Raw genomic sequence first — 16,489 nt, 5'->3', positions numbered from 1 at the left:
GATACACTGATTTTAGGCATTTTTGACCTTGACCTAAATTTTGGAGGGGAAAGTTGAGCTGTTCGTAACTGCCCTCCCACTGGCATACGCGGAAACTTGCCCTCCCACTGAAATTATACTCCCCACTGCCCTCCAGTATCTATGATCTGCCCTCTCCCCACTCCCCACAACAATTTAAGCTCCCCACTCCCCTCTCCCCACTACTGAAATTTCCCGTTGCCCACTGATGTACATATTCCCAAAAGTGCATTTCATTTACGCAACTATTTATTTATCACCCAGGTTGCGTTTGTTCTGTGATTATTCGTATTCCGCCAGTATTTAAAGCTAAGTAGGGGGCTAAGTACCGGACTGTTTGACCGACCACTTGGCTTTTCTCGGGCATATGCAACAGTTGCAGGCTGGCCAAGTTACTATGGGCCATTGTTTTCAGAACATCCTACTTACACGACAGTCTTCTCGAGTAAAGTGATGTAAATAAATTACCCGTTTTCGATTTATAGCCATGCCTATGCGCCTATTGATTCCGGGATTCGGGGCACTGACCCACAAAGCAAGTGATAAAGAGCGCCCTCTTTGGCACTATGTGAAGCAAGGGCAACCTACAATAAAGTCGAAATAGACTCTTCAGCATCATTATTCTATCGTGGAACAAGACAAGTGTAGTCGACAAATGCAGAATTTTAAGATGATTGGCTTAAATAGGGAAGAGGCCTTGGGCATACAAAGAGTATATCCGTATGCACTGCTGTACTTACTCAGTACTGGCCGACCCCCCTCCCCCGCAGACCGGGCCCCTCCCCTATACTTCGGCTGCTTACATTTTTCATCCCCTTGTTCTTTCAGGACAACCTTTGACCTGCTTTGACCCTACACAATTTTCAGGTCCCATTCTAAAAGTCCACAATCTGTAATTTAGACACTTTCCTGCCAGTATCCATGGGTTGATGTGATTTTGAATTACAACGCGGGGTCATACTTGCCTAAAATGGTATAACCCACAAATTTCATCATTCAGCTGCATTTTTCAAGCGCGTAGCTTTAATATATTAGTACATATATATCAATATGTTTGCAAATTGAAAGTCTGTTATGCAAAGCATCATACCAGCCACAAATTCATCATTTAGTTAGTTTTTGATGCTCACTTTGGGAGTATAACGTTTACACATGAGAGATGTATATCAAAGATATCAGGATGTTTGCAAATTGAAAGGCGGCATTTCATTATGAAATGTACTATTCATGTGTAAAACATGACAAAAACTGGTCCTTTAGTGTTTCCTCTATGACAATTGAGTATAAGAGAGCAACAAGTACAAAGACTTCACAATAGAGTGACATATTTTAGAAAGGCAAATGACAAAGTTGGTATATTTTCCTGTGTCTAAACACCCATCAAGGTAAACGTTTTTGATGTACTGCTGTTCTCTATTTGATATTCATTATTGAAGTTTGAAGTGGGAGTCACTCTGTTTTTGAAAGGTGGAATAGGGAGGGGGGGGGGGGTAATCCACTTCTGGACATCAGTAGAAAATAATCCATCCCAGGCCGCAAAAACTGTCCAGTCTCTAAATCAGGACTGAGTATTTTCAGAGATATTAAGGAATCAAATAATAGTGTGTGTTCTTCAGATTCAAAGATTCCTTATCTCTGTTTCACCTCTCCTGGAAACATGGAGAACATCTGAAAGCAATGTGTCTTTCATTGTAAAGATACGTGGGATTTAATCTACTTTCTAGTTAGGACTTCAAATGAGCAAAGAAAACAGGACACCACAATTCGATAAAGAATTATTTTTTATTATCATTATGCACAATTTACTAATGCACACTTTCACCTGATTGTCAATAAAGAAAAGATGAAGTATTTCATTAGAGAACCAATGTTTTTCAAAGTTACCAATATTGTAAATTCTCTGTGGCTGCCATACTGTTAACACATGGAAAAAAAATCTTTCCCAACACTCTTGTTGCCATTCAGTTTTAAAAATGCTTAAAAAAACAGACTGAATAGAGCCAGACTTGATGAAAGAAGAGAGTGTTTTGAAAAGTAGGTCTGTAAGATGTATTCTAGCTTCACATAATACGCTCTATCCTGAAAGCCAGAAATAAATAAAGATGGGAGCAGCTCTGCTGTGATAAACATGTATTATATTAGAAAATTATTCTGACTTTGTCAGTGTGAACAAGTCATAATGAAAGGTGACCACTATTTCACTAAGACCAATTACATAACAAGGAATTTGTATACCAAATTTCAAGACAATTGGAAATGCTGTTTCTGAGAAGATTGTTTGACCAAAGAAGTACAAGTATGTAAATTTTACCATCATTTGAACAAATTTTCTTTATGTGACCCCTGGGAACTAGCCTACCAAATTTCAAATTAATATGAGGATTGGCGTATGGAAAGATTCTCTGACTAAAAAAATACAAAACATTTCCCTTCAATTAAATGACTTGGACAAATGGACTTAGCTGACCCAAAAATTATGAGAGAAATGAAATACATAATGCTTATTAGGGCCACAATGTGGAAGATGGAAACATACAATTTTAATTCAAAACGAGGTTTATCTCATCCCTAGGTTGACTAGGTATACATTATTGCAAACTTTCATTAACCCTACAACCAATCACAGGGCCATTATTCATTTATCAAACTTATTTCAGACTATTTAAAAAGAATCTATTCACATGCAAATGATTAACATAAACAATACAGGTACCCTTACGATTTAAATTACCTGTACACATTGTACAGATTGTAGTATTGTTATAAAAACAATCATACATTTAAACAAAATATATTTACACTAATGGATTTTTAGTGTTTCATTGTGTTTTGAGCCAGTTAAGTACATGGTCAACTTGTATCAATGTTAAGTTACAACTGCGTTTCTTGTCAATTTACTTTTCTTTACTAGAGTGTAATACAATGATGGAATGATGCTGTTACATTAACAAACTTTATGTAAGCCAAAGGTAATATCCTGTTAGCTACTGAATTAATATTATATGACTACCCAGTGTCAGCCTTCGACAGGAAAGCAGTTGAAAATGTTCATGCAAGAATACTCATCATAACCTGCAATACTCTACAGAATACGTTCACATTGAACAATTAGTCAAGAATTGTTCTGTGGAGTATCTCATCAACAACTTGTTTTCTGAATTTAGTGACATCTTCCTGAAAGAAATCAAAAACAATAATTTATATGAATAATTAAAGTATGCATTTTTGAACAAAGGTCACTGAACTAATGAGCCAACATCACACAAAAATCCATTTGTGCAATTAAGGCGACGTTGGTCTTTTACCAACAAACTTCTAAGTAATATTTTTTACGAAAGATGACATGAAAACAAAAGGCAGAGAATTTTAAGTTTACTATGATTGCTATAGTTTACTTGCAATTGCCAGGTGAAGTGGTACATGTTTTGGGTAGAAAACCTCACGTTTGGTATTAATGAAACAAATCATGAATTTCAAAACCTTGACACTACTTCATGAAATTTACCATCTCATTTGTGAAGTTTGTATGTGGAGGGGCCATGGAAAAAACAAATTTGTTTTGCGTTGTCTATCATCCTGAATTAAATGGCAGGGGTTGAAAGACTGACATTTTAAAACAAAGTGATGAAATTCATTAAACAAACTTGAAATGACAGTTTTTCAATATTTGACAGCTTTACTGTGTAACAACATAGCCCTTTTGCTACTACTAAAATAATATTATGTCAAAAGTTCACAAAATTTAACCCGGCCTGATAGGAGTTACAGTTTTTTAAATGTTGAAAACTGGGGATACAGTAGCCAGGAAATCGGGTGTTTTACAGAAATCACACTTTTTCCTTAGCAAACTTTGGTTTTATTAAGTGTACTCTGACAGTATAATTTGTTTTACATGTGCATATACTCGTTACATTAGCGTTTTTGATATTGGCCATGGCAGTATTGAATTCTGTCCAGAATAAGTGGAACTTATTGGTCCGATGACTAACATATATTTTAAGTCACAATAATTGAGGCTTGAAAATATCCATAAGCCCATTTTGACACTTACTTGAGTAAAGTTTAGAGAGGCATTCCTTGATATTTGTCTTGCAAATAGACAAATAAATACTCCACAATCATACGTATTCCTTTGCTGTGGAACGTTTTGTAGACAGATCAACTTCCACTCCAGGTATCGTTTTTTTCTGTCTTGTTCACTCTTTCTTGAAATACTCCCTCAAGGTTAAACAATACACAAAAATAAAATAATTAATAAAATGTGAAAAGCTTTTATCGTCATGTTTGTACCACTTACTTTTTAAGTTTGCCAACTGAGTGAGAATTATTGATTTCAATGGACATCATTGTAAGTATATGTGGAATCATTAGAGGAATTATCCAAATTGTTCTTGAGTGGTCGCAGTCTATGAAAATATGACTATATGGAGAATTTCACAAGATTTCTGGGCAAAACAAGTACTTGCTAGAGAAAAAGGGAAAGACATAACGCGAGTGGAATCACTATCCATATCTAGCACAGGCCTCTTTGGTTAATATCATCAATGAAGAATACTCATTTAATGTTTCATCAATAATATTGAAATAATCAATGATGTCAACCTATGTTGCTGTTTAGTTGCACTGTGTGCTATAAAATAGTTTTATCTATCTTGATAATTTATTATTTTTTTTTGATAGCCAATAGTTTTACTATGTGGATATAATAACACTTGCCTTAGATTTTCAAGATATCCTATTCTGGAAATGGTACCTTGTAACATGGAATCATAGCATGTTATTGTTCTGTGGTCGATGTTCATCACCTGTCACAAAACAAAACATGGAAATTGTAATAGCATAGAGAATTATGTTATGTGGATTATGTTGACAGTCGAAATTCGTCGAAACTCACAAGACTGAGGCTTAATAAGCGGCCCGAAACTGCCGATCACACTTGGTGGGTAATTTGTGACCCAGCGTGACCTCCACTTTATTAATGATGTAATCTGGTCGATGATTGGCTAAATGCCGGAAACATTATCATAATGAGTCTCCAATTTTGGAAATGACCACAGGGCCTGGCGAGAATTATTAGTGTAGCAGTTATGAATATGATCAATAAATGTCTTGTATTAAACTATTTTTCCTTATACAAGCCTTACCTGTGTCCAGTGTGTGCCTATTACTTTACGCTAGCTATCCCTGTATAGTATTTCAAAGAAAACAGTCTATATCTGTTAATTGCCCTCCCTAATCCCCTTCATTAATTTGTTCTGCCGATCACTGACGCGAGGGCTTATCGCCCTGACCAAATAACTCGTTAGCAGCTCATAAGGTAGTCCGTCTACTACCTTATGAGCTGCTAACGAGTTATTTGGTCAGGGCGATAAGCCCTCGCGTCAGTGATCGGCAGAACAAATTAATGAAGGGGATTAGGGAGGGCAATTAACAGATATAGACTGTTTTCTTTGAAATACTATACACAGGTAAGGCTTGTATAAGGAAAAATAGTTTAATACAAGACATTTATTGATCATATTCATAACTGCTACACTAATAATTCTCGCCAGGCCCTGTGGAAATGACCCGGACTGGTAACGCATCGTGCAATGATCTCTCTCCTTGTTTAATTTCGTGACCTCTGATGTAGGCGTTCATCATCCTTATCGTGAATGAAATGTTCAAACAACTGCTTTGACCGGACGTTGAATCTGGACCTCTATGGTGACAGATGTACTGATATGGTAGTGACCTTTCTCCCTGATTGTCTACTTGATGCATACCAAAGGCATGACATTGGAGACTTTCTGGACAGAGACGCACTTCACTTTTAACGCTTTCCGTAGACACAGAGATGTTGACGCTCTGAGACCGTGACGTACTGACCTCATTGAGAAGCCCGGTCTGATTGACCGTGGTGGACCACGTCTTTGTAATAATAAGCCGACCTCTCTAGATATTGTAATCATGTACAAGTATCGTGATTAACTTAATTTAAGCGAATCATGGATTTGGTGTGCCACTCGCCAGTATTATACGAACAACCAGGAATAGCATCGACTACAACGAACAATATACGTACCGGAACGATCACAAACCCACATTAGTCGCGAGTCAGAGAATAATTTCCGCTCCGCGGACCTCCGCAAAAATACAACTTTTCAAAATTTGTGGGTAGCGCCGAGCTGTTGCCGCAAAGGGGCGCGGAATTTACGATGATGCAAATCCAACGACCACTTGACCAAGCTACATCATAGTACCTAACACTCTTGTCCAGTCTAAGTGTAAAATACTTTATCTGAAAAGTTTATTCACAGAAAACTGGGTCACGTCTATATTTCATGTAATAAATATACACCCCCAATTCGGATTCCTGACTGGACTCTTACGGTTGCATTGCCGACGAGCGATTTCCCGTGTAGGGACTCGACCGTATCCCTCGGAGTGTATACAGTACAGTAAAGTTGACTCGATCCATGCATATTATGACACGCTCTTCCACTCACCCAATACGCTGAAACTGTAGCACCAGCCATACGGATATCGCGCGTTCGACAGGCACCCGTGTCCGGATGCACTCATTCTCCCTTTAATATATCTGCGGATCACATCACGTGTGAACTACGTGCCGTGTCTAGGCCCAGACTCCACTGAGTAATTTTGTCCTGTTTCATGGGGTTCATTGTCATAATGATTACTTTTTAAATCTTGTATATATGATGCCTGTGAATATACTGAACGACTAAACATGAATAAAAATTAATGTACTTTGCTTCTGACGTAGTACGCATTTGTTTCATAGGTGTTCCTTGGCCTATAGTCCAGTCAAAATAGGGTTAGACCCACCACAAATTGCAACAGAATTTTTTTCTTCAGAATGCATTTCAGAGAGGTACCCAGAACAACATATTAAAAGTTTACTCGAATCCACCTTGGGGAAATATGACTAATTTGCATAAATCAAATATGGCGGCCAACCATCCGACAAAATAACATAATTGGCTATATATCACATGTTAAACAAGCTATTTCAGTGATTTCAAAGTCTGACACAAGGAATTGGGCTCAGAGAATCATTTTGGAGGTATGATGTTTCATATAGTCACTTCAGTAATTTGCATAATTCCAATATGGCGGCCAACATTCCTACAAAAGACATTTTTGGTCACATACCACGTATTAAAGGGCCATTATTTGTAACTTTTGACCATTTTTTACCTCGGAAAGTTCCATGTTGGAGGCTCATATTTGTTGCAAAATGTTGTTTTACGAAGAAACAAACATGATTAGTGATGTTATAGCCACATAAAACTGCTAATTTTTGTTCAAACGTGTTGCCCTTCCGAGCTCATTTGTTGACGTCTGGCATGCTCAGCGTGCTGGGATCAAAACAACATTGCGTCGAGGATTGCCAGACATCTGGCTACGCAACGTGCTCGGACAATGGACTACGACGTAAGTGCCGGGCATAAGTAATGAATATTTATTTTGAAATTGCTGAAATGGCTCGCGCAGGTGCAGAAAAATGCCTACGTTGCAATCCGCGTGTCAACAGAGTTTGTATTTCTGTCCGGACAAAAATTGAAATTTCGTTGTAAAATCACATGTTATTTAGTTGTAGGGCACGTAATGTTTCCGAATAATATGCGATTCTCTGTTATTTGACAGGCTATTCAACATGAGCCCGTGATCATTTGAATCAAAACTAACGGAAAAATCGCAAGAAGATACAGCTAATGGAACTTTAAACAAGTTATTTCAGTGATTTAAAGTTAAAAGTGTATTTCTTAGGTATGAACAACGATTTTCGAGATGCAATGATTTGCATAGGTAATTTGGTAATTTGCATAAATTCAATATATTGGTCAACATTCCTACAAATGACATTGTTGGTCATATACCACGCAATAAACAAGCTATATCAGTGATTTTAAAGTTTTAATATTTTTCTTGGGTGCGAAGAAACACTCTAAGTGGCTCAATTTTTACAAAGGCCCTTTAATAATTTGCATAAATTAAATATGGCTGCCATATTAATGCCCCATGGCGTATTAGTTTCTAATATAAATAAGAGTTTGGTATAGTGTTTAGCACTAGGAAACTATCAAGAAGAAACTGTTAAGTCCTTGGATATTCATTTTCAAAATTTTGATTTTTCTATATATTTTTCAGTTAATGATCGTTAGTTTTCTGAATAATATATTCTCTTTCTGAATATAACATTGGATTCATCTGTGTACGGCATTTTCATAATTTGTAAGGGTGTTTTACACTGTACAGTGTCAAAACATGTAATCTGTAATTTTTACTGTTAAAAAAGACGTGTTCAAAATCTTTGGTTTTTAATTTAGACTGACCCATCTTCTTATGGATGAGTGCATCTTTATAAGATCCCTAGATGATAGGCAAGAAGTCATCGCGCATAACAGCAAAATACAATAAACACAACAAATCTAAAAAACAGTAAAAATGATATGACCAAAATAAAAAATACCATAATGCACACAAATTGAAACTTAGCACTATTGCAAACAATGTCAGATTCATAAAAACTTAATGAACACACAAACTCAAAAAATCTGAAAACTGCATGCTTTAGCAAAGGCTACAATTAATCCAAACACAGAATCTTACTACACACAATACAAACAAATACATCTAAGTCATTTTTCCAAGTGTCATTTTTCCCAGATGTACATGTTTGTATCGTGTAACAGTTGGATTCTGTTGGGCTTATGAGTTGTTTGAATTAATTTTAAGCCTTTGCTATATAAGCATGCAATTTTCAATTTTTGTGAGTTTGTGTGTTGATCAAGTTTTTAAGAGTCTGACATCGATTGCACCAGCGCTAATTAATTTGTCTGCATTGTGGCATGTGTTATTTTTGGTCACATTATTTTATTTTCCTGTGTTTTCATTATCTTTGTTGTGTTTATTGTATTTTTGCTGTTATATGTGATGACTTTTGGGCCGACTTGCAGCGATTTCGAAGCTGTTATCCAATTGGTTGGCAGAATCGTACCGTTATAATGAAATAATACAAATAAACTCCCTAAGTTGCTGTGAATAGTGACAATCGACCAATCAGATATAACCATGCAAACACGCTGCGAGTCAGCCGTGACTTCTTGCCTATGGTCTAAGGGGATGTACCAAAGGAGGGGGTTCAGTCTAAATTATAAACTAAAGATTTTGTACACGACTTTTTTGAAACAGTAAACATTACAGATAACATGTTTTAACACTTTAGAGTATACAAAACCTATGAAAATCACAAATAATGCCGTACACAGATGAATCCAATGTTATATTCAGAAAGAGATTATTATTCGATGACTAACAATCATTAACGGTTGTCATATTTAGAAAAATCACAAAAAAAATTAAAATTGCATGATTATCTTACATCTCAATAGTAAACGCATATCAACATATACGTATTTTAATCCGTTCGGAAGTCATATATGTAAGTCTACCAAATTTGCTTTAACATTCTTTTAAAAATACAATATGTTTATGGAGTATTTTAACGAATTCAGTTATTAAAATAATCTTTTATTTGTAAATGGATCATTATTGTAAGTAAATTTATAGTTTATATTCCACATTTTTAAGAATAAATGTTCCAGAACTTAAGGTGGAGGTGCACGTTGCCAACAGAGTTTTTTTCGAAGGAATATTTCTCATCCAAGATGACAAGGAAAACCGTAGAAACTATTTTGTGAAATGTAATATTTCACTTGAAACAAGAGTATATCCTTATTCTAAAATGGCTTGTTCTGAACGACTGACACACAAAAAGTGCTTAAAATCATGGTTAAAATAAAAGTGCCTCTAATTTAAAATGTAAGAATTTTAGTAAAAACAAAATAGTTGTTTTGTTATATAGCATTTAAAAACATAACGTGAAAATTTCAGAAAATTTGACCCAGCCAGACTAGAGTTATATTCTTTGGAAATCTTGAAATTCTGATAAAAGGGAAGCAGGAAATCGGTTGATTTGCATACATTTGCATACATTAACCCTCCTATATCATGCAACTTACGACTGCTTGCCAAGCTAAAAGGTGAACCTAACCAATTTTTAATCTTGGGTTAACAAATTAATCAAAATTGGACGAATGTTTGCAAAAGAATTATTTCGAGCAAGATACGCTGCGTTGGGTGCAGTGCCCTCTAAACAGTTTTTTCTTGATATTCCTATTGCTAAACACTCTACAAGCTATTTGGGCATTAATTTGGCAGCCATATTTCATTTCTGAACATTATCTAAGTGTGTTTTAAAAACATTGAACCTCAAAGATTTCTTCATGCTCAAGAAATATATGGCTGAAATAGAGTGTTCAATACATGATATATTTTGTACGTATTTTGTAGGTATATTGGCCGGCCTATTGGATTTATGCAAATTAACGAAGTACCTATGTAAATCATTGTACCTCAAAATCATTTGTCCATGCCAAAGAAATATACTTTTAACTTTGAAATCACAGAAATAGCTTGTTTAACCCTTTGACTGCTGTAATTTTTTACACTAAAATTTTAATGCAATATTTTACCAATTTCTGTGATTATTTCTGTACGTGTTTTTCATAATTTTGGACCAAATGGATATCATATTTCAGCAGCTACAGTTTTTTATGAAAATTTTGGCAAAAAGCAGAAAAATTGACTGTGGTACATTTTATAAAAGTTGACAAAAATAGACTTTGGCCAAAGGGTTAATACGTGGTATATGACAGAAAATGTCTTTTGTAGGTATGTTGGCAACCCTATTGGATTTATGCAAATTAAGGAAGTACCTATGCAAATCATTGCATCTCGAAAATTGTTTGTCCATGCCAAAGAAATATACTTTAAACTTTGAAATCACAGAAATGGCTTGTTTAACCCTTTGACTGCTTTAATTTTTTACACCAAAATTTTAATGCAATATTTTACCAATTTCAGTGATTTTTTCTGTACATTTTTTCATTATTTTGGACCAAATGGATATCATTTTTCATCAGCTACATTTTTTAATGAAAATTTTGGCAAAAAGCAGAAAAATTGACTGTGGTACATTTTATAAAGTTGACAAAAATAGACTTTGGCTCCCAAAGGGTTAATAAGTGGTATATGACAGAAAATGTCTTCTGTAGGTATGTTGGCCACCATATTGGATTTATGCAAATTAACAAATTACCTATTCAAATCATTGCACCTCGAAAATCGTTTGTCCATGCCTAAGAAATATACTTTTAACTTTAAAATCACTGAAATAGCTTGTTTAATACGTGGTATATGACCGAAAATGTCTTTTGTAGGAATGTTGGCCGCCATATTGGAATTATGCAAATTACTGAAGTGACTATATGAAACATTATACCTCAAATATGATTCCCTGAGCCAAATAACTAGTGCCAGACTTTGAAATCACTGAAATAGCTTGTTTAACATGTGATATATGGCCAATTATGTTATTTTGTCGGATGGCTGGCAGCCATATTTGATTTATGCAAATTAGACATATTTCCCCAAGGTGAATTCGAGTAAACTTTTAATATGTTGGTCTGGGTACCTAATTAAAATGCATTCTGAAGAAAAAAATTCTGTTGCAATTTGTGGTGGGTTAGGTGCCAAAATCTCGTAGATTGACTGGACTACTATCGTTCGACCCCTTTGCAAATGTACAAAAGTGAAAAGGTTAAACAAGGTTGGTCCGTTACGTTGGCACACGGCTTTTTCAGTGATAACAAATTTAAATGATGAAAATTCTGTATGTCCTTTCAGCAGAAGTATACGTGAGCGAAGTCGTGGATAGAAGTCGGTGATCGTATCTCATCGATTTAGCATTAGGTAGACCTACCCCGAGTAAAACCTTTGGGATTATGTCTATTTTGAACTATGTTTTCGTAATACATTTCGTTTACCCATGGAGCTAAAAAATGATTTCATGTGATTGTTTTCGTAAGTATCATGAGTAATCAGCACAACGTTGAAATTATGCAGGGCGTTCGTTTGCGTCAATCACACTCAGTTGATTCGTGACAATTATAAAGCCACGGTCACTCCACGAAAAACCGATAAGTTGGAGTGCAACACGCGGTTCGATTTTTCTTTAGCACACTTTCGAAACGAACTAGCTACGATTTTCCATCGTCGTAAGAGCTTGATTTTTGCGTAGGTCAGCGGAGCGGAAATCATTGCTCTGGCTCGCGAGAATGAGATTTTCGTCATTGGGCCTAAACAGCAAAATCTAACGAGGAACTGTAGACTATTGAAAACTGACCTCGAGGTATCGGTTTACTCGCGGCTTCTTCCGTCACAGCGAGGTCAAAACTAATTTTTGAAGTTCGGATTTTGTCACCCACTTCTCCAACATTCAAAGTTTAGTATACATGAATGACTTAACTTTTAGTCCGGTTTTTTCGTCTCATAATATGAATATTATTCTCTCTCCCGTATCGTATACTGTCAAAGTTCACCTAGCTTAGTAAAGTCACCATGGATGTCTAGCATCCGTCATCTCCTCTCAATTACGTAACTTTGTGGCAAAGATACTTGCATTCATGTCTGTGTCCGGCGTTGCGTCGGGGTCATCAGTTAACTTGCGGCAAGTTATTGGACGCTGCAACACCACTGTCATATGTTGCCAAATGGGCGAAAAATAGTCTCTGTTTCATTAATGCGATGTAGCAACATGCAGGTGAAAAATTAAGTAGCAACTCAACTGGGTATAAATATAACTCATACGACAGTATATCGACGCTGCATTTCCACTCGATCGGTGTTCTCACTGACTGTTTATATAATTGGCATACGCGACGGTGGAGGGAATCGCTATTATGGTTCACTCGGCCATGAAATATAATCGTGTCAAATGTGACTTGAGACCTCGATTTTGATATCGACACAGGCGATAATGGAATACTCTAAATCCTTTTTGTGTAAACAGTGACCATGGTGTAACAGATAGTGTTTACCGCTGGCCATCCTTTACACAAGAATTAAAAAACTCCCGACGGTCCTGTATCTTTCCATAAACATGCAGCCATTATCACAGGAGAAAGGTAAAGTTCAAAAGTATATACATTGCGTAAACTGAAGTCCACGCAATATTTTCAGGGTTGGTTTTAGAGGTATGAAGAACTGTAGATACACCTTTGTGTGAACTTCGAAAAGGCGAAAAAGGCGACAAAGTGAGCTTTGAAAAAACGCCCACAACCTGCAACGTTAGCAGCCAACATACACACACACCCACCGCACTGGTATGTGGAATAATAAAGGTTGACTCCAAAGAGAGGGGGCATGATTTTAGCAGTTGCTGCTTACGGCGTAACACGGACTCTTTAAACTCAGAACAGATTCCTGGCATTGATAAGATGGATTATCTGTATCTAATGCACCTGGACAGATTATACTAAATTATATTTTATAAACTAAATGCAGATTCCTGGGATCGATAAGATGCATTATCTTTATCTGATCAACCAGGAATTTATACTAAATTATATTTCTAAATCCTGGGATCGATAAGATGCATTATCTTTATCGGATCAACCAGGAATTTATACTAAATTATATTTCTAAATCCTGGGATCGATAAGATGCATTATCTTTATCTGATCAACCAGGAATTTATACTAAATTATATTTCTAAATCCTGGGATCGATAAGATGCATTATCTTTATCTGATCAACCAGGAATTTATACTAAGTTATACTTATAAATCCTGGGATCGATAAGATGCATTATCTTTATCTAATCAACCAGGAAATTTTATACTAAATTATATTTCTAAATCCTGGGATCGATAAGATGCATTATCTTTATCTAATCAACCAGGAATCTATACTAAATTATATTTCTAAATCCTGGGATCGATAAGATGCATTATCTTTATCTAATCAACCAGGAATCTATACTAAATTATATTTCTAAATCCTGGGATCGATAAGATGCATTATCTTTATCTAATCAACCAGGAAATTTTATACTAAATTATATTTCTAAATCCTGGGATCGATAAGATGCATTATCTTTATCTGATCAACCAGGAAATTTTATACTAAATTATATTTCTAAATCCTGGGATCGATAAGATGCATTATCTTTATCTAATCAACCAGGAATCTATACTAAATTATATTTCTAAATCCTGGGATCGATAAGATGCATTATCTTTATCTAATCAACCAGGAAGTTTTATACTACATTATATTTCTAAATCCTGGGATCGATAAGATGCATTATCTTTATCTAATCAACCAGGAATCTATACTAAATTATATTTCTAAATCCTGGGATCGATAAGATGCATTATCTTTATCTAATCAACCAGGAATCTATACTAAATTATATTTCTAAATCCTGGGATCGATAAGATGCATTATCTTTATCTAATCAACCAGGAAATTTTATACTAAATTATATTTCTAAATCCTGGGATCGATAAGATGCATTATCTTTATCTGATCAACCAGGAATTTATACTAAATTATATTTCTAAATCCTGGGATCGATAAGATGCATTATCTTTATCTGATCAACCAGGAATTTATACTAAATTATATTTATAAATCCTGGGATCGATAAGATGCGTTATCTTTATCTGATCAACCAGGAATTTATACTAAATTATATTTCTAAATCCTGGGATCGATAAGATGCATTATCTTTATCTAATCAACCAGGAATCTATACTTAATTAATTTGTAAATCCTGGGATTGATAAGATGCATTATCTTTATCTGATCAACCAGGAAATTTTATACTACATTATATTTCTGAATCCTGGATCGATAAGATGTATTATCTTATCTAATCAACCAGGAATCTATACTAAATTATATTTCTAAATCCTGGGATCGATAAGATGCATTATCTTTATCTAATCAACCAGGAAATTTTATACTACATTATATTTCTAAATCCTGGGATCGATAAGATGCATTATCTTTATCTAATAAACCAGGAATCTATACTAAATTATATTTCTAAATCCTGGGATCGATAAGATGCATTATCTTTATCTAATCAACCAGGAGTTTATACTAAATTATATTTCTAAATCCTGGGATCGATAAGATGCATTATCTTTATCTAATCAACCAGGAATCTATACTAAATTATATTTCTAAATCCTGGGATCGATAAGATGCATTATCTTTATCTAATCAACCAGGAATCTATACTAAATTATATTTCTAAATCCTGGGATCGATAAGATGCATTATCTTTATCTAATCAACCAGGAAGTTTTATACTACATTATATTTCTAAATCCTGGGATCGATAAGATGCATTATCTTTATCTAATCAACCAGGAATCTATACTAAATTATATTTCTAAATCCTGGGATCGATAAGATGCATTATCTTTATCTAATCAACCAGGAATCTATACTAAATTATATTTCTAAATCCTGGGATCGATAAGATGCATTATCTTTATCTAATCAACCAGGAATTTTATACTAAATTATATTTCTAAATCCTGGGATCGATAAGATGCATTATCTTTATCTAATCAACCAGGAATCTATACTAAATTATATTTCTAAATCCTGGGATCGATAAGATGCATTATCTTTATCTAATCAACCAGGAATCTATACTAAATTATATTTCTAAATCCTGGGATCGATAAGATGCATTATCTTTATCTAATCAACCAGGAAATTTTATACTAAATTATATTTCTAAATCCTGGGATCGATAAGATGCATTATCTTTATCTGATCAACCAGGAAATTTTATACTAAATTATATTTCTAAATCCTGGGATCGATAAGATGTATTATCTTTATCTAATCAACCAGGAATCTATACTAAATTATATTTCTAAATCCTGGGATCGATAAGATGCATTATCTTTATCTAATCAACCAGGAATTTTTATACTAAATTATATTTCTAAATCCTGGGATCGATAAGATGCATTATCTTTATCTAATCAACCAGGAATCTATACTAAATTATATTTCTAAATCCTGGGATCGATAAGATGCATTATCTTTATCTAATCAACCAGGAAATTTTATACTAAATTATATTTCTAAATCCTGGGATCGATAAGATGCATTATCTTTATCTAATCAACCAGGAATCTGTACTAAATTATATTTCTAAATCCTGGGATCGATAAGATGCATTATCTTTATCTAATCAACCAGGAAATTTTATACTAAATTATATTTCTAAATCCTGGGATCGATAAGATGCATTATCTTTATCTAATCAACCAGGAAATTTTATACTACATTATATTTCTAAATCCTGGGATCGATAAGATGCATTATCTTTATCTAATCAACCAGGAATCTATACAAAATTATATTTCTAAATCCTGGATCGATAAGATGCATTATCTTTATCTAATCAACCAGGAAGTTTTATACTACATTATATTTCTAAATCCTGGGATCGATAAGATGCATTATCTTTATCTAATCAACCAGGAATCTATACTAAATTATATTTCTAAATCCACGGATCGATAAGATG

General features: G+C 34.7%; 1 protein-coding gene and 1 long non-coding RNA gene across 3 annotated transcripts in view; both read right to left on the bottom strand.

The window, feature by feature from the left end:
- The window catches only part of LOC139122761 (cytochrome P450 10-like), a 34,030-nt gene that overhangs the window by 12,425 nt on the left and 5,116 nt on the right, over positions 1-16,489 (bottom strand). The gene's annotated exons all lie outside the window — the stretch shown is intronic.
- LOC139122558 (uncharacterized) lies at positions 1,782-7,032 on the bottom strand. 2 transcript variants are annotated; one of them, XR_011549504.1, is made up of 4 exons: positions 5,593-7,032; positions 4,731-5,078; positions 4,070-4,232; positions 1,782-3,192 (listed from the first exon to the last, which is right to left on the bottom strand). It is a non-coding gene; the product is annotated as an uncharacterized lncRNA (long non-coding RNA). The 2 variants fall into 2 exon arrangements; XR_011549500.1 differs by lacking the exon at positions 5,593-7,032 and having other exon boundaries at positions 4,731-5,124.

Source organism: Ptychodera flava, chromosome 1, assembly GCF_041260155.1.
Source record: "Ptychodera flava strain L36383 chromosome 1, AS_Pfla_20210202, whole genome shotgun sequence".
Classification (NCBI taxonomy): Eukaryota; Metazoa; Hemichordata; class Enteropneusta; family Ptychoderidae; genus Ptychodera; species Ptychodera flava.
Note: the sequence above shows the minus strand (reverse complement) of the source record. Positions and strands in the feature narration are given on the sequence as shown.